A 19,553-nucleotide genomic window follows, 5' to 3' on the forward strand; every position below is an offset into this window, starting at 1 on the left:
GCACTCTTACTCCTATATAAAATTGTATCAATATGCTGTTTTACAACAGCTATAAAAGGTAATGTATATGTTTAAAATAAAACTTTATTGAATTTGGTTAAAATTGTTAAGTATATGACAGTGATACAATCACTGAACAACTACCCCCACCTATAAACCTCCTAAGGATTACCACCCAACTAAAACCAGAACCGCTGTGTGTTACCCCCCTGTATTCCTGTCCGATAGCTGGAATAGTCGGCATCAGGTGCCAGGGGTAACTAACCACAGCGTACTGGAATAAAGGGAGCTAAAATCAATTAAAAGAAATGAACTTAAGCTAAAGCACAAACGTGTTTCAGCCGTTAAATCTGCCTTTTTCAATGTGGATGAATTTGTGTTATGACAAACCGAATGCCTGCGACACGCCTCTTTTTAAAAAACTATTAGCACCGTTATTCCACCAATCAATACTCCTTATTCCTATCTACCCCTTTATTAGCCAATAACTATTTTATGGTATTGATGTGTTGGTTATTCTTAGACGCCACTCTATTGGACTGCGAGAAAGTCAGCTGCACCAATCATGTGCAGCCTGAGTGACACAACTCTTCACCAGCCGTATCGTCACAGTGTAATACCTATTATGAATTTGGTCACAGGGATCCGTTCACATATAGGTGACCGATGGCTTTGCTGAAAATCATGTGTGTTGACAGTGATTGTATACATCCCATTACTTGATCTAATACTTCATTGTGGAGCGATTCACTAATTTCAACACATGATTTTTTAAGAATCTGATTTCGCCATTTTACGTCCATCCCTTATTTTGACCAACAGTTTATTTACTGTATCAGGATACTCCTTAATTGGGCAATGTAGAATTCTTGAACTATAAAAGATCAACTTAGTGCAACACGTGTACCACACAAATTATAAGATGCATATTGGGGGTTACTTATATTCAGTATAAGGATAATAGATTGAATAGAAACGGGGTTGAATTATGAGGCAATTCAATTTACAACAATTTTGGATGTGCACTCATACCATATATGCTAATGTTCAGTTATTACGTATTAGCCGATACTGAATAATATTACTATAGGTATGTATTAATCATAATGTATTTTTCAACACAGTTAAAGTTGGGGAAAGTCATGGTTCTATGCCTGATGAAACTAAAATAGAATTTTTGGACTTAACTATTAAAAGGGTTGACAACCATCTGGAATCAGACACATACAAAAAGCCCACGTCAAACAATAATATTCTATGTGCAGATAGTTAGCACCCAAATACTATTAAGTTTACCTATAGGTATAAGGATAAGCAGGAATAGTTCCACGTTGGAATCTTTTAATAAAGCAGCAACTCTACTCTAGAAAATCTTTAGCAAGATCTTATAATAAAGCTCTCAACAGAAATAGGCAAAAGCTATTAATGCCAAAACGGATCCTAAATACAAACCCCCTCAGGTTTATATCCACGTTTACCAATCAGAGTAATCATATCTCCAACATAATACATAAACATTGGCATGTCCTACAAGCAGAAGAACAATTACAGTCAGTCATCCCAGAAAAGTCACTCTTCACCTACAGGAAAGCAAATAATCTTAGTGATTGCCTGACCACTAGTCATTTGACAGAAATGTGAAAAAAACACCCATATACAAAGGGTCGATCGCATGTGACAATTGCAAAATATGTCAACATATGGTAAAGAAAAAAAAACATAGTTGACAGGTTTCAGAAGAAATGGACGATCAATAATCACATAACATGCAAGAGCACAGATGTCATCTACGGTGTATCATGCAATTGCAATTTATTCTATGTAGGAATGACTACTAGATGCTTGGGAAGAAGAATGACGGAACATTTAAAGGGACAGTCTACACCAGAATTGTTATTGTTTTAAAAGATAGATAATCCCTTTATTGCCGATTTCCCAGTTTTGCATAACTAACACAGTTATAATAATATACTTTTAACCTCTGTGATTATCTTGTATCTAAGCCTCTGCAAACTGCCCCTTTTTCAGTTCTTTTGACAGACTTGCAGTCTAGCCAATCAGTGCCTGCTCCCAGATAACTTCTCGTGCACGAGCACAGTGTTATCTATATGAAATACGTGAACTAACACCCTCTAGTGGTGAAAAACTGTTAAAATGCAAACTGAAAGAGGTGGGCTTCAAGATCTAAGAAAATAGCATATGAACAAAGTTTTGCCAAACATTTTTTACAACGGCATAAAAGGAATACTAAAGCCTTTAAATGTTGGGGCCTGGAAACTCTGAAACCAGGTATTAGAGGGGGAGATACTGAACAGTCATTGCTAAAAAAAGAAGCCAGATGGATATTTAGACTTAACTCTGTCATGCCTTACGGCATGAATGAAAACAACAATTTCTGGGTTTACTTATACAATTGGTGTAAATTATACTGTATATATTAAGTTGAATTTTTATTGGGCATTAACGTGAGGGTATAGCCTGACATATAAACTATGGTGATTCCTTTTATATGTCACCGTTGATATTCGTTTATATCATGTCTAGCAAATTGGCATATTATATACCCGTTAGGCATCCAATATTTTTATCTCTGTTCCAGTTTTGGAAAATATAAGTATAAACACACTTTTGGTTTATGAGAAACCCATAATAAGATGTGCACCCAGAATGGGTAATCAGGTCTTTTAAAATGTATCAGCAGTTCCTAACTATATAGGGATCAATACATAATGACTAATATAATGGCACTTAATCCATGAATAATAGGATGTAATTACATTATTATGATATGCATAAAACCATGACTTTCCCCAACTTTAACTGTGTTGAAAAATGCATTATGATTAATACATACCTTATATAGTTATATTATTCAGTATCGTCTAATATGTAATAACTGAAAATTAGCATATATGGTATACATAATAGTTTAGAAGTTACTGAATATAAGTAACCCCCAATATGCATCTTATAACTTGTGTGGTACACGTGTTGCACTAAGTTAATCTTTTATAGTTAAAGAATTCTACATTGCCAAATTAAGGAGTATCCTGATACAGTAAATAAACTGTCACTGTTGGTCAAAATAAAGGATGGACGTAAAATGGAGAAATCCGATTGGCTTAAAAAATCATGTGTTGAAATTAGTGAATCGCTCCACAATGAAGTATTAGATCAAGCAATGGGATGTTGTCAGGAATAGATCTTCAAGCCTGTTATATCATATGCTTATGTTTTGCTTCACTGTGTTCTACTACTGTCTCTTTAAAACTCAGAGCAACCAATTCCATCTCTGTATAAATTCTCAGCTGCCCTTGTCTAATTGCTTGGTATTGATTGCTTCATGTTCTCAGAGTCTAAGCTCCAACTCTTGTGAACGCTGTTCACACATTCCTTTTGGATATTACCTTCTACGGTACACGACTCCTAGTCTTATCTCCTGCATCGTTCTGCCTGTCGCGGCAGCTAAGCGTTCACCTCTGCAAACCAGAACTTCGGATCCTTCCTCGCGGTGACGTCACACGCCAGCTTCAGTCTCTCTGCTTACAGCTCCGGACTCACCGCTCTCAGCTGACCGTCTCCGCTCGCGTCTGGAGACGCTAGGCAGGCCTGCAGCCGGTCTCCTCCATACTCCTTGTCACGCTTCTCTCATGTATACACTGTTTATATGATTCTCAAAAGGACATGCTCTCGTACCCACTTTGCCACGTATGCTCTAGGTTACCTTAAAAGCACATGCTCTGACACTGTACCACATTATAGGCCTATAGATTGCTGTTGGTATACCTTCCCTGTGTTATGAGTGCATCCTGGCGTAACATGCTGGTTTCGTAAGTTAGTGGCTCTGTTGCATCTTTTCAGTGAAGTAATTCACATGTGGCAGCTGTAGAGTTTACACACTTACCTCTAAACTAAATTGCTATCTGATTAATGGGGGTCCCACATTACTTATTAAGTAATTGATGTCGTACCCCATAAATCACTCCGCTACAACATTACAAATTGTAACCATTCTCAGCAGCTGTGGTTTATACTTAAACCTTATCTTCTAGATCACTAAGTGAGCCTGACAGATGTATACAATCACTGTCAACACACATGATTTTCAGCAATGCCATTGGTCGCCTACATGTGAACGGATCCCTGTGACCAAATTCATGATAGGTATTACTCTGTGACGATATGGCTGGTGGAGAGGTGTGTCACACAGGATGCACATGATTGGTGCAGCTGACTTGCTCGCAGTCCAATCGAGTGGCGCCAAAACGTCAATACCATAAAATAGCTATCATTGGCTAATAAAGGGGTAGATAGAAATAAGGAGTACCGATTGGTGGAATAACGGCACTAAGGGGTTTTAAAAAGGTGTGTCGCAGGCATTCGGCTTGTGATAACACAACTATATAAATTGAAAAAGGCCAAGATTTAACAGCCGAAACGAGTTTGTGTTTTAGCGTAAAGGGACACTGAACCTAAATTTTTTCTTTTGTAATTCAGAAAGAGCATGCAATTTTAAGCAATTTTCTAATTTACTCCTATTATCAATTTTTCATCGTTCTCTTGCTATCAATATTTGAAAAAGAAGGCATCTAAGCTTTTTTTTTGGTTTCAGTACTCTAGACAGCACTTTTTTATTGGTGGATGAATTTATCCAATCAGCAAGGACAACCCAGGTTGTTCACCAAAAATGGGCCGGCATCTAAAATTACATTCTTGCATTTCAAATAAAGATACCAAGAGAATGAAGAACATTTGATAATAGGAGTAAATTAGAAATTTGCTTAAAATGTCATGCTCAATCTGAATCACAAAAGAAAATTTTTGGGTACAGTATCCCTTTAAGGAAATGTATTTTCTTTTAATTGATTTTAAATCACTTTATTCCAGTACGCTGTGCTTAGTTACCCCTGGCAACTGAAGCCGACAATTCCAGCTATCGGCCAGGAATACAGGGGGGGGGGGGGGGTAAAACACAGCGGATCTGGTTTTAGTTGGGTGGTAATATACTTGACTTACAGATAGGGTGAGTTTAACAGATGTGTTTTAGGAAACGATGAAAGAACCTGTTTATCTTTAGTGATGGTAAATCCTAGCGTTTGTTATACGCTTGGATTTACCATCACTTTAATAACCTTTAAAATTTTGCCTGTCTAAGCCACTACAGACTGCCTTTTATCTAAATGCATTTTTATAGCTTTTCACAGCAAGACACTGCAAGTTTGTGGGGTGCCATATAGATAACATTGTGCTTACTCCAGTGGAGTTCTTCATGAGTCAGCACTAATTGGCTAAAATGCAAGCCTGTAAATAGTACTGAGATAAAAGAGGCAGTCTGTAGAGTCTTAGATACAAGGTAACCACAGAGGTAAAAAGTATATTAATATAACCGTGTTGGTTATGCATAACCAGAGAAAAGGTAATAAAGGGATTATCTATCTTCTTAAACAATAGATATTTTGGAGTAGACTGTCCCTTTAATAATGATTTAAAGAAAAGAAAAAAAAAAGGCTCACAAAGCAATAGCCTTATACCAGTTACCAATGGAAATGTATCTTTAAACATGGCCTGACCAATGCCACATAAAAGATGCCCTTCTGTTGCAAATAGTGCCACCTCGCTGTCTGCACAAAACAAATACTTCACTTTGCCGATATAATTTGTGAAGCCTACATTCTCATAGCATAACATGTCACTGTCACGTACAATGATGAAGCAGTTCTCCATCTGGAGGTGCAGTTTCAGCCAGAAATGTAGTTTTCATCACAGACACAAGCTGGTCAAAAGGACTAAATCCGCATCACTGACAGAGCACAGCCCGTGCATTCCATCAGGAGATTCCTGCTCCATCAAAACTATGAGCACTTTGTTGTGGCAAAAAAAACTGATGTCACGTCTGTTTCCAAAGTGTCCTGCCATACCTCTTGAGACAGACAAGAGTTCCTTTGGGAGGCTCCTTACCAATCCTTTAACCACCAGCACTGTGCTAAAACAACTGTCAGGAGGATTAGTGGAGGCACACAAGATTTATAGGGGTTCGGGGCCTCAACATTTTTATGCAGTGGTCTGTGACCCCAAACTTTAGGAGCCAAGTTTAGTTGCCAATATGTAATTATCTGAAGACCCGCAATTTCTATTACTTATGATAAACATGAATCCTCAAATCAACAAAACCAGAAAATGACCAGTTAATAATAATAATAATAATCATGAAAATCTGGCAGCTATAAGGATATAAAAAACAGGAGTTGTGGATAAATAAAAAAAAAAAGAAAATAAAATTATCCACTGCAGTATGCACAACAGCACTCTCTGGCCTGACTATAGAGGCAGGGATGAGAAAGAAGAATAAAATAAAACCTTTATTTTATAAATATTAAAAAATGGGTAAGAACAAATTTAAAAATGGGATTGTAAGTATATGTGGTATTAAACCTGGGAATCTGTGTGAATTATAAGCCTTTGAGCAAATAACTAATTATAAATCATCCAGGTTACAGTAGTATTAATAAACCAAGGACGACCAGTGATTATTTGATACAATCATAAATACTCCCAGGTATGGGAACCCAACCTTACATATAATACATATTCAGGGAACTCCAATAGATACAAAAACCATGCAGGTACGAGAATCTCCATTAATTGATTGTTAAATCAGTAATTGCTACCAGTCAGACCTAATTTAATCATGGAATATATAACAGCAGTAAAGTAGTGGATCTTCATGAAGTGAATATATTGATTACGTAATGTTAGTAACAGCAGTAGTAATCTATAGAGTCCAATGCTTAAGAATAGCTTACTAAAGAGTTGAATAATATTCCATAAACGACTCGAGTGTCAGGTATTAAAAGGTAATTTGTTGTGCTTATACACGTTTTTTATAATGTGATCTGGATTTCAGATCAAATGGTACAACCCTTATATAATCTTAACATTGTAACACATCTCATGCCAGTCAGGTGGTTATTAATCACTAACTTAGTAATAATTGTTACGCTTATAAACTATCACATTGCAACATTAACCCAACCCAGTACTGTGTAGATGTATGTATGCATTGCTACCTATATTTCTTTACTTAGTCACAGTAGTGGATTTGATGTCATCATTGTGGATCAGTGGTTAGTATTTCTATACTAGTTATGTCAATAGGGTGGCTGATGATTACTATCTACAGGGTTACTTTAACATAATCCCTATATCGTCCTTGCTTAACTCTGCAACATAGGTGACCGTAGAGATTGTTACTCTTGCACACATTACCTTCTCAAGTGGATCGATTACAACTATATATAAGGGTTGTACCATTTGATCTGAAATCCAGATAACATAATACACGTGTATAAGCACAACAAAATTCCCTTTAATACTTTGACCTCACACAAGTCCTTTATGGAATATTATTCAACTCTTTAGTAAGCTATTCTTAAGCATTGGACTCTATAGATTACTACTGCTGTTACTAACATTACGTTATCAATATATTCACTTTATGAAGATCCACTACTTTACTACTGTTATTAATTCCATGATTAAATTAGATCTGACTGGTAGCAATCACTGATTTAGCAACCAATTGTGGTTCTGCACCACACTCCCAACCTAGTTCACTGTACTCCTTTAGCCCAATAATACATCCTAGCAGATGATGGGATACCGGAATATTGGAGATTCTCCTACCTGCATGGTTTTTGTATCTATTGGAGTTCCCTGAATATGTAATTATATGTAAGGTTGGGTTCCCATACCCAGGACTATTCATGATTGTATCAAACTGTCACTGGTGCTCCTTGGTTTATTAATACTACTGTATTACCTGGATGATTTATAATTAGTTACTTGCTCAAAGTCTTATAATTCACACAGATTCCCAGGTTTAATACCACATATACTTCCAATCCCATTTTTAAATGGGTTCTTATCCATTTTTTAAAACTAAAATAAAGGTTATAATGTATTCTTCTTTCTCATCCCTGCCTCTATAGTTAGGGCATAGAGTGCTGTTGTGCATATTGCAGTGGATAATTTATTTTCTTCCTTTATCCACAACTCCTATGTTAATTATATTATGCAAAGCACCCTCTAAGGTACAGAGATGCACTATAACTGAACACATCTAACTCATACTTATATTCGTGTATCTGAGAGATTGCCCAAATGCAGTGCCATTGTTTACCCAATTCAAAGGATAAGATAAGTGTTCTGCATGGTGGAACCCTCATATATTTCTGTGGTGAGAAGATAATACAGGCCTGTTTAGAACCCATAAAATAGTATCAATGTTGTGAATCATTTTGTAGGTATGGCAATGACCTAACAGCTGGTCAGACACATGACCACTCATTTTAAAGGGCATGATTGCTACTTTCAAATAAGAGGTCTCATATACCTTTTGTGATGGCCATCTTGGTTTTTGTTTCATATGCTTAGGATTCTGTTAGCTGTCATTTTGGCTAGTCAGAAGATTTCAATTTTATTGCAATTACCTGTCACCTGGAGAGGCAAAAGACCCCTTATTTGAAAGACGGTAAAACCTCATTCATATAATGGTAGAGTGTGTGTATGCTAAACAATGTCTTCAGGGGATAGAGGTTCCTTTAGACTCAATGTCCACATACAATAATATACATTAGGGAGGTGAAGATATTCTTTTCTTCTGGTTTTAACATTGACTACTGATCCTCCGTCCCAACTTATATTTTAAGGTTATATTGTTAAACCCATTTGTGTACATGGATTCTAGTTCTTTATTACATATATAAACCAAAGGGGGTGGGTAACCCTAATTTACCAGTCAGGCAAATTAGATTGCTTTTTTATGAAAAAAGAGAAGCCTCCAGAAGAGTAACAAAATAAAAAATAAAGAACAGCAACATACTACATACTGCATTTACATGAAAAAAGTCAGATGCCATTTAAGGAATAACAAGGCTTTGTCTGCTTTAAAATGTTTCAATGAACCGTCAATTAAATTAAGGCCAATATTTATATAAAATGCCATGTTTCATGTCAAAAAAGTTAAATGTAACTGATGTCATTTTTGATTAACATACATTTGCATGTTAACACTACAATTCAACCAGATGTGCTTTGCTTCCCCCCCCCCCCTTTCTGATGTATCTGTGGCTGTGTCCGCACCCTTATTATGAAGACTTGTGCCAATTAACACCATGTGCACTCTCACACACACACACTTCACTGGCAAGAGGAATGCCCTCTTACAACAAAATCGCAATCATGTCTGGTACGCCTGAACTGACATTTCAACCAAATGTCAAAACTCAAATCATGCAACCCCCACCACACCCACCAATTTAAAAACCCACACAGTGAATAGAGTGATGAATACAAATTTTCCCATGAGAGCTTTAAACTCCACACATCATGTGAAAATGTATTTAAAAAAAAAGTTTGTGTGATCACAATACTAACTGAAGCAACCAACTTACAAAAAATACATCTCCAGAAGCAACACATATAGTTGCTTATTGTGTTCCTTTCAAAAATGCAGATTTAGTGAAGTGTGCAAAATATGTAAATCTCTATTAAATTAGCACTGAGTAAACCAGGGTTTTATAACAACAACAAAAATTACGGCCAGTCAGAAATGCTGAAGTTTCAACACATACACACACATTTTAGGAGCCAAGAAATGATGTTAGCATATACAAAACTGTTGGGACGTTAAAAAATGAGCCAGAACCAACACTTTGCCATGTCTCCAAGGTTTGCAAAATGTAGCAAGTCCTGAGCTAAACTTATGAAAACAAAACTTACAATGTAAATTGCTGCTATAGTAAAGCAAACTGCAATAGTAAATAGCCATGCACGCTGTCTATCAAAGGTTGTTTGCAACATTCCAAATACCTATGGTATTGGCAGACCATGTAATTGTAAATATTTTTTTCAATATACTTCCATTATCAAATTTGCTTTGTTCTTTTGTCTTTAGCACATTATAGCAGAAATCTTGGCAACAAAGTATAACCTTGCTACAAACATTGTTGCAAACACTGCTGTCATAGAATACTAGATATGAACACACCCCTAAACTTCTATGAGATTGCCTAGGTTTACTATTCAACAAATGCAAAATTTCAGAAAAGAAGAAAAAATTGGAAAGTTATTTAAATCTGCATACTCTGAGCCATGAAAGTTAACTTTTGAGTTGACTGTCCCTTTAAATGACAATACAGTAGATCTTATAAAGAAGATAAAAAAGTCTTTTAAAAACAAACAAAACCAAATACATGTAAATGTAGGTCAAACTGTGCTACTTTTGTAAACGTTTTAGCTCACATAGGTACTGTGACAGAACAGTAGTTTAGTAAAAGAACTCTATTCACCAAGTTTGTTTCCAAATCCTACGTAAATTTTAAGGAAAATGGTTTGGATAACGTTGGAAGCGTAGACATTTCAGACAGGATATAAAACACTAATAAACCAATATGTCAGCATAACCTTTAGTGTCACGTCTAGAGAATGAGAAAATGTCCCAAAAAAACATAACAGTAACCTGAGCCCATGCACTATTTAGCATTACACATACAATCTGTATGCAGTATACGTACAAGGAGAGCTATTTTCTATTCTTAGTGATTGCAGAAGTAGGAAAGTAAAACTGGATAAATGATGACTTGGTAGCAGGTTATTTAGCGAATTGTGTAACTACAAAAGTTGTGAGAGTTCTGAGCTCTTTAATCAACTGTCAAATCTGGAATTTCCTATGTAAAACAGTTACTTCATTCCATACGGTTCATGTTGCTGCTTAAAAAAGTTGGACTCGTCTGATAAATTTAGTAATTCACTCTGTAAACTTGCAAAATCTGATTAAAAAATATGAAAACAAAAAAAGTTAATTAAAAAGATGAGTCATTAACTGTAGCTTTGTCATTTGAGAACCCCAGTTAGAGATTTGAGTGTCGATATTTAAATTCCATAAAAACCCTCTGTATCCGGAGCAGTTAAGTACAAGTGGTGCGCTATTTACTAAGCCAAGTCACCAAAGGCCTCATCCCCGGCCTTTCCTAATCAGCTACTGCCTTCTTTCACCCCACATTTCCGGATAACACCGCCGTGCAGTTTCAAATCCACTTACCTACAAGTTTGCTCTTCACCCAGGAGCAGCCGGATCCCCCAAAGCTAAAGACAAACACCTTCCGCCCCTAGCACTAAGGAGCTACCGCCCTCCTGAAAAGTCAGAGGCCGAACAAGCAACAACGACGACAACACAGAACCGAAGCGGCCACTAAAATCTCCGGGAACCCGCCTAGCCAGAAGACGGTGACGAGGCGCGCGTACACGAGGAGGAAGAGGAGAAAGGTGGGGTAATGCGAGTGGTGTACTCCCAGGCGCTTACCCACAGTTGACGTGTAGCTCAGACAGCCAATTGAGATAAGCAAAATGATTTAGCTTGTAGCTCTACACCGTTAGAAAACAGTTGGGTGACCCCCTAGGTCTATTCAGTGCTGTTTAGTATTTAAGTGTAACCCCTTCGCTGCCATGTTTCGCAAGTCTGCTGAATCTCGAAGTCAATAAGGTTATCAGTATGTTATTCTTCAGACTCCAGTAACAACTGAGTTACTGTTTTTACTAGAAAGTTTACAATTATGTATGGACCGTTAGGAGTTGAGATGTGGGGGCGTGATTGAGTGAATGATACTCCCTTCTAGACCCCCTCAGCACTGACAGGAGGCGAGCGCGTCTCAAAGTAGCGGGCGCGCGCGGCTACACCCAAGAGAGGGCTGATTAAAACTCTCTGGTACCCCTTTCTCCATATCTTGTGTTCCAACTTATCGTGATAGTATTTTAGTGTTGATTTTAATGGTATAGTAGTGTTTAAACTTTAACTGTCTAGTTGAAACTTCTTTGAAATGCTAATCATATTTGTATTTAAAAGCCAAATAATGACAATCTTCTCATTTCTGTGACTTGACTACTATTAAAAATAATATATTGGGCAAAATGTATTAAGACTTGAAAAAATGTGCCTAAAATGTCGCTATTATTTATGCAATAGTTTGCAATGTGTGAGGTCAAAAATGTCACCAGTATTTATCAAAATTCTAGAGACATTTTTCTGGCAAAAGATTTTTGGAGATGTCAAGCAAATGGCTGATCTATTTTCTTGTGAAAATATCATTTTCAATTTTTTATTATTATTTTTTATTTGTATAGCGCTGCCAAATTCCGTAGCGCTGGGTACAATAATAGGGGTATACCATGACAAGAATTTGTGATAAAATACAAGACTAAACAAATCTAGTACAGGAGGAAGAAGGCTCTGCTCCGGAGAGCTCACAGTCTACAGATTTAGGGTGCAAAGACATAAAGTTGGGGTAGCTTGTCACATCGGTTGTAGTTGCACATCACTTGTAGTTGCAGCAGTGAGTCAGGCAGTTCATGTATTAGTTTGGTTAGTATGAGAGATGGAGGAGAGATGGTAAGTCTCTCTAAATAGATGGCTTTTCAAGGAGCGTCTGAAGCTATACAAGGTTGGATACAGTCTTATGAACTTTGGTAGAGAGTTCCAGAGGACAGGAGCAGCACGTGAGAAGTCTTGGAGACGGAGTGGGACGTAGAGATAACAGGAGTGTAGAGACGTAGGTCAGAGGTTGATCAAAGAGGACGGGATGGGGAATATTTCACGATGATAGAGGAAATATAGTTGGGAGTTAGACTGTTAAGTGCTTTGTAAGTTAGGGTTAATGCTTTAAATTGTATTCTGGAGTGTATGGGGAGCCAGTGTAGAGACTGGCAGAGCGGAGCAGCTGATGTAGATCGTCGACTTAGATGGATGAGTCTAGCAGATGCATTCATAATAGATTGGAGGGAGGAGAGTCAGTGTTTTGGAAGGCCATTTAGAAATAGATTGCAATTATCAATGTGTGACCAAATGAGGGAATTAATTAGTATTTTTGTATTTTTCTGAGTAAGGAAGGGACGAATTCTGGAAATGTTGCATAGGTGAGAACGGCAGGATTTGGTAAGCGCTTGTATATGTTGGTTGAATGTGAGTTCTGAGTCAAGTGTGACCCCAAGACAGCGGACCTGGGGGTGAGGTGTTGAGAAAAGAGTCTCCAACCGTCAGAGAAATGTCAGGTGTTGGATGTCTCAAAGAGGGGGGAATAAGAAGCAACTCAGTTTATCATTCTTAACTTTAGCCACCGTTAAATGGTTTTATTATTTATATCCTATTATAACAGAATAAATTAATCACGTGATTATTTGTAAGAATGTTGTTGCTTATATATTATTAGTTATTATTTTGCCCCTTCTTTGGCGCTCTTTCATTGAGGAAGGTTGCCCTTTTATTGTAGCTTATCTATGTACACTTACTTCATTTGCACTTTAAATTATTTTACTTTTTTATAAATCTGTGTATACCTTTTGTTATTTAATTAATTATAATTCTTCAGGTTCTGCGCCTTGTTATGGTTGATTTCTAACTCTAAATACAGCCATTATGACAAGAAAAATACATTTTTCCATTTTCCCTCCAGGCAAACAACAATATTGCTCTTTCACTACCTCGCAATTTACAAATTGGCAAGATTAAAAAGATGTATTGGATCCATTGTCAAACACAGTATGGTCTTTCCAGGACTTATGTAGACAATATGATTTGCCCAACTCCCATTTCTATGGGAGTCCTGGAATGTCTCCCTTTTCGTAATACCACAGATGGCATTTTGAATGGGGAACTTCTCTTTATCTGAATTCTATCAGATATTATTACGACAAGAAGCAAGAAAAAGAATTGATAATAGGAGTAAATTAGAAAGTTGCTTAAAACAGCATCCTCTATCTGAATCATGATAAAAAAAATGTGACTTTCATATACATTTAAGCCATTTGCTCAGCATGAAATAATGCTGTTGGCCTCACTACAGGGTGAATGGGAAGTACTATATACAGATTAGGGATTATCGTCAACTACTCAAGCAGAAGAGGGAATGCTTCTTCAGAACATAGTGTAAACAAATTGCATGGAATAAGTTGTATGTTCAAAGACGGAGAAGGAAGGTTTCTTCTTTTTTTCTCACTCTTCCTCTGCCCTATCACAATCCGTCATGATATAATATTGATGAATTGATGCCTAACTTGATGACCCTTGCTAGTTACACACTTTTCTATCTTCATTTTTGTTAATTGTTGGTGTTATTGTTTTGTTATTTTTTTTTTTCTTAAATTTCACTAATAAAAAACACTGATTTGAGGTATTGCAATTCTTAATTATTTCTCATCAATATATGATTCTGTACAAGGCCTATTTCAATTTCTTAAGAGAGAACCTTATACTACTTAGATATTTTAAATTAAGCACATGGTACTGACTCATGGAACTTAAACATACATATAAGATGTAAACCTTTATAATATTGTATTATTGTTGAATCATACTGATCTTATCCTTTGGTACAATTTTGTATACTCAAAGTCTTGTATTTATTTTGTTCTTTTCTTTTACCTTTGATTGTGTCTCCAATAAAAAGAAATAAAGAAATCATTTTTTATCTTTTTTGGACATGTTGGGACGTTTAATAACAGGATTTTCTTTTTTCAAATGTTCAAGCTAAAGCGGTGCAATTTTCTAATTTTACTTTTGATGATAGCTATGGTTGCCATAGTTGATGGAATAACCCCAATACAGCCTAATAAACTCTTCAGTTAGAAGTGGCATAAAAATAGGATTTAAAACCAAAATGTTTTGTTTTGTTTTTGTTTTTTTAAAACAAACTCTCCAAATTAGTATAAATCTATTTAAAGTGATAGTAAACTTGATGTTTTAAAATCAGGTCTGGAATCTAAGAGATATTTTACAGGGACTTTAATTGATCAGTTCTAATGAAAATGCGCTGCAACATACTATTTAATATAGCCGTTCCATTCTAATACCCCGCACTCCGGCTTCCCTCTTCTAAATTCATATTTTTGTGAGGTAAAAGTTTGAACTGTTCTCCAATCGGTGCTCTACCTAAAAAAATAAGTGCCATATGGCTAGATCGCTGATCGGAGAACAGTTCAAGCTATTTGCTCACAAAAAATATGAGTTTTGAAGTGGGAAGCTGGAGCGTGTGGTATTAGAATGGAGCACCTAGATTAAAAACTAAGCCACAGCACATCTTTATTAGAAGTAATCAATTAAAGTCCATGTACAATATTTCTTAGATTCCAGATCTGATTTTAAAACATGTCAAGTTTACCATCACTTTAATAACAATTCCTGTTGTGTAGCCATAGTGTCAAGAAACTTCCCTCTGATTTTTATTAAATAAATGGTCATGATCTTGGATTACAATGACCAAATTAGCTGAACATTTGTATTTCAGCAGAGGTTGACAATGGCTGTAAATTTGTTTTGTACATTTAAAAAATACAATTTTCACCTTAATCTTGTGCCAAGAGAAATTTTGGCTTGCTTCCCAAACTGATGAACAGATGGATACTTTTTAAAAAAATTTATTATTATTTTTTGCACAAATTTGTAGTACACTAACAACACATTAAATGGTGATTTTCCTGATATATTAAAGGGACATAATACTCATATGCTAAATCACTTAAAACTGATGCAGTATAACTGTAAAAAGCTGACGGGAAAATATCACCTGAGCATCTCTATGTAAAAAAGGAAGATATTTTACCTCACAATCTCCTCAGCTCAGCAGAGTAAGTTATGTGTAAAAAGTTATACTTCACCTGCTCCCAGCTGCAGGTAAAAAATAAAAAAAAGAACAGCAGCCAATCAGCATCAGCAGTGCTGAGGTCATGAACTCTTACTGTGATCTCATGAGATTTCATAGTAAGCTTCCTTTACCTGATTGGTGAAATAGTATGAGAGTTCACGAGGCTCATCCCCTAAGCTGTCCTAGGACAGACACACTAAAATGCTACTTAGAAATCCTTTACAATGAAAGGTGGCTACTGAGGAACTTTTGAGGTAAAATATCTTTCTTTTTTACATAGAGATGTTCAGGAGATATTTTCTAGTCAGCTTTTTACAGCTATGCTGCATCACTTTCAAGTGTTTAAACATTTGGGTATTATGGCCCTTTAAAGTGTAATCTTCTGCTGCAAGTGATAGGATTTTGAGTGCTATATATTCACCTCTTTTACATAAACATATGCACTGAGCTTCATCTCTATATTCATAGATTAAGAAAAGAAACCTAAATGGAGTAAGTGGAGCTTCACCTGGGTTTTGTGCGTGAGAGGAGTTTTCTATTAAAATGTGGTAGCCCTTCAAAATGGACCTGATTGCAATATACATTCATTATTTGTTATGCTTGCTTTTCCTGTAAAAAGCAATGAACATAGTGCTTATTGGACTTCATCCAGAAAGGCTACAGCTCAAATTGTTATATGAAGCTCTATGCCAAAAAAAGAGAGTGGCCAAGCACAGGTGAAAAAGGCATGAAGTGTGGCTTCCTGTTAATAAAAACATGTATTGCAGCAATAATGCATACCTGGAAGACATCAGACGCTCTTCCACAGGTACATGTTATGTTGCAGGAAATGTGTGATTTTGTCCTTCCCTCTTATCCACACCTAGATACGGGTAAAATAAGCTCATAGAATATAGAAGGGTTGAGGGTCTCATGAGGTTATCTCGTGGAAGAAAGTGATCTGGAGTATAAGTGATGTCTGATAGTTCTGCGTCTCAGTTCCAAATCTAGAGGTGCTGCTCTCTGCCTCTTAAGCCTATTTAGATGTCGAAGATGATATGGCATCATACATGATGGGGACTTCTACTGATGTGTATTTTGTTTTATTTAGTAAACCATGTGGCTGTAGTGTTCAGGGCTAGATATTTATAATTGCTAACTGGTGATCCTTTGTACCTCGGATGAACTATAGTTGAGTATGCAGCAAACTGTACCAATTGTAAAATGTTTCTGTAAATCATAAACATCAGATAACACTATTCACTTTGGTTGGGGATTTATAGGTTTGTCATCATGGAGAGTTGCTAATTTCAGGCTTTAGGTAGTAACCGATCAGTAAATAATTCATTTCAGTCATAGAAGCAAATCTCATATAGTTATGTCTTGAACCACAAATACAGTATATTTTCTGGTGAAGCTTATCCTACCAAAGACAGGGTGCATTTGAGACTGCTCCACATGTCCCATCTTGTCTCATAGCTTCTCATTATCTTGTGGTCTTTCTTTTTGACCTGATAACCATAGTGACTTTTTAAATACATGTGTGTTATAAGGCTGGGTAAGGAATCATGTGATGTCTTCAAAATACACTCAGGCTATTTTCATCTCTATCTTTAAGTAAGTTTAGACATTCTTTAGAGGTTTGTCGGCACAAATAAGGACACTGAATGTTGTTTTTCCTTATTAAAAGCTAAAACTGGAAAAAGAAAATATGTATCATGTTATAGGGCCTGATATTCAAAAGCTTGTTGCTCAGGTGAGATGATCTAAGAAGTCTCGTTAGTACAGAGAGTTCCTTAAAAAAATGTTAGAGACAACAATTTATTTTGAAATATGTTTTGATAATAGAAGTAAATTGGAAACGTGTTAAAAATTGTTTGCTCTATCTGAATCATGAAATCATTTTTCCAGGGTGAATTTTTCTAGGCATTCCTTGAACCCTGGCACTAAAACTAATTGATTCCTGTTCAAAGGTCTTACATTTGAAACCAGGACATTGCATTCAAATGTGATTGAAAATAAAAGAGGCGCAACATAGAGTAATAACATCAAGAACAAAAAAGAAAACTGTGAAGCAGTGCCCCCCTCGAGGAAAACTACTCACAAGTAAGCGGCACAACCAGGTGCCTATCCAAGCAGCACGGGACCAAAAAGTCGCCCGAAAGACGTAGGTGGAACGTCTGGAGACCAACACCAACGTCAGGTTACGTGGGAGGATACAGCAGTCACCGGCACAGGACACTCTCAGGAGATCAGAGAATCATAAGCGTAGGTGAGCTGCGCCTGAATCAGACAGGCTCAGGAAGGTCCGTTCTCCAACCAATAAAAATATCCACTCAAATAACAGCAACGCATTTCTCAGCATCAGCAATTGCCATTTTTTTTTTGGTCAGCCTGATGAAACGGCAATTGTTGATGCTGAGAAACGCGTTGCTGTTATTTGAGTGTGTTTAAATAAATATCACACTTTTTACTATTACTACTAGCTTGGATATTTTTATTGGTGGGAGAACGGACCTTCTTGATCCTGTCTGATTCAAAAATATATTTTTTTATTCATTCTCTTGCTATCTTTATTTGAAAAGCAGGAATGTAAAGCTTAGAAGCCAGCCCATTTTAGGTTCAGCACCCTGGATATCGCTTGCTTATTTGTGGCTACATTTCCACCGATTCTCGCACTTGCAAACAGTGTTCAGTAGCTAAAAAAACACCCTATTTACAGCTGAAAACTACTCAGAAATCACAATATGTTTTTGGCTCAGTTTTCAAGTAGTTTTCAAGTAGTCCAGTTTTGGCCTATCAGATTTGGCACCTCAAGGCACTTGAAAAGTCCTTGCAAGGGCTTTTCAGGCACCCGTTAGACTTTTTCACGGCTATTTCCAAATAGTCTTTTACATTGAACCTATGTTAAACACTTAAATGGCCCCTGGAAACATTCTAGAGGGTTGTTAACATATGTGGTATCTATTCATTAAAGTTCCATTAATCCCAATTGGATAGGCTGTATACAGTCAACAGGGTATACATCAACATATGGATAGGGACATATACATATGTAAATGTGATGACTTAGTTAAATTATATACAGCTATGGGCATTCGCAGGAAAACTCACTTCAGGACATCAACATCTAGAAATGGCGTATTTTATATTTTATTTTTCATATTTGATTGTAATTGTCACTCTCACAGTCATGATTATCACTAACAATACAGGCATTATTAAAATTGTGTTTTTACAGGAGATCCCTTAGTGGCGGCTTTAAAAGTTAACTATTGCAATTCGTTTCCGCACCACTACTAACCCATCTAAATACAACTTTTAAGTTGCTAGGGAGGACAGGTTGTGTACTGTTCTTCTATGGCTATATGGTCGTTTTTAAAAATTTCACAAGGATAGTTTTAAATAAGATTTATTTTTAGTGTTTGTTAAAGGCCCGTTTCCATTGTGGCGTAAACTGTACACAAAATGGCGACTGCAAGTTTCTATGTAAAACACTAAAAAAAAAAAAAATATATATATATATATATATATATATATACAAGATCCAATAAGGACAGCACAATCTTACCCAAATCTGGTAATGCCATGGTGCACTGCTACATACGTATCCAAACCATCCAAGAAACAGGCACTCAGTGGACTTTATTAAATTAAAAGTATTAATTTATTAATCCATTTAAAAGTTAGACATAAGGTTTCGGCACATAGTTGTGCCTTTGTCAAATGTCAGTAAAAATCCAAAATAGTACAATAAAGCACCTAAAACCATTAACAAACAACTTAAAACACACTCCTTATATAACATCAAAGCTACCGCCATCTACCCGCTCGTGTCTCCTCAGATGCGTATCATTGACGTCACACTGGCACGCTAACATC

At 36.4% G+C, this 19,553-nt stretch overlaps 1 protein-coding gene across 1 annotated transcript in view; it reads right to left on the reverse strand.

Annotated features, from left to right (window-relative positions):
- The window catches only part of RAP1A (RAP1A, member of RAS oncogene family), a 268,597-nt gene extending 257,318 nt beyond the window's left edge, over positions 1–11,279 (reverse strand). Inside the window, exon 1 of the mRNA XM_053706636.1 lies at positions 11,102–11,279. The gene's annotated coding sequence lies outside the window, so the exon portion shown is untranslated. The remainder of the gene's footprint in view (positions 1–11,101) is intronic.
- Between the last annotated feature and the right edge of the window lie 8,274 nt (positions 11,280–19,553).

This window comes from Bombina bombina, chromosome 3 (genome assembly GCF_027579735.1).
Source record: "Bombina bombina isolate aBomBom1 chromosome 3, aBomBom1.pri, whole genome shotgun sequence".
NCBI lineage: Eukaryota > Metazoa > Chordata > Amphibia > Anura > Bombinatoridae > Bombina > Bombina bombina.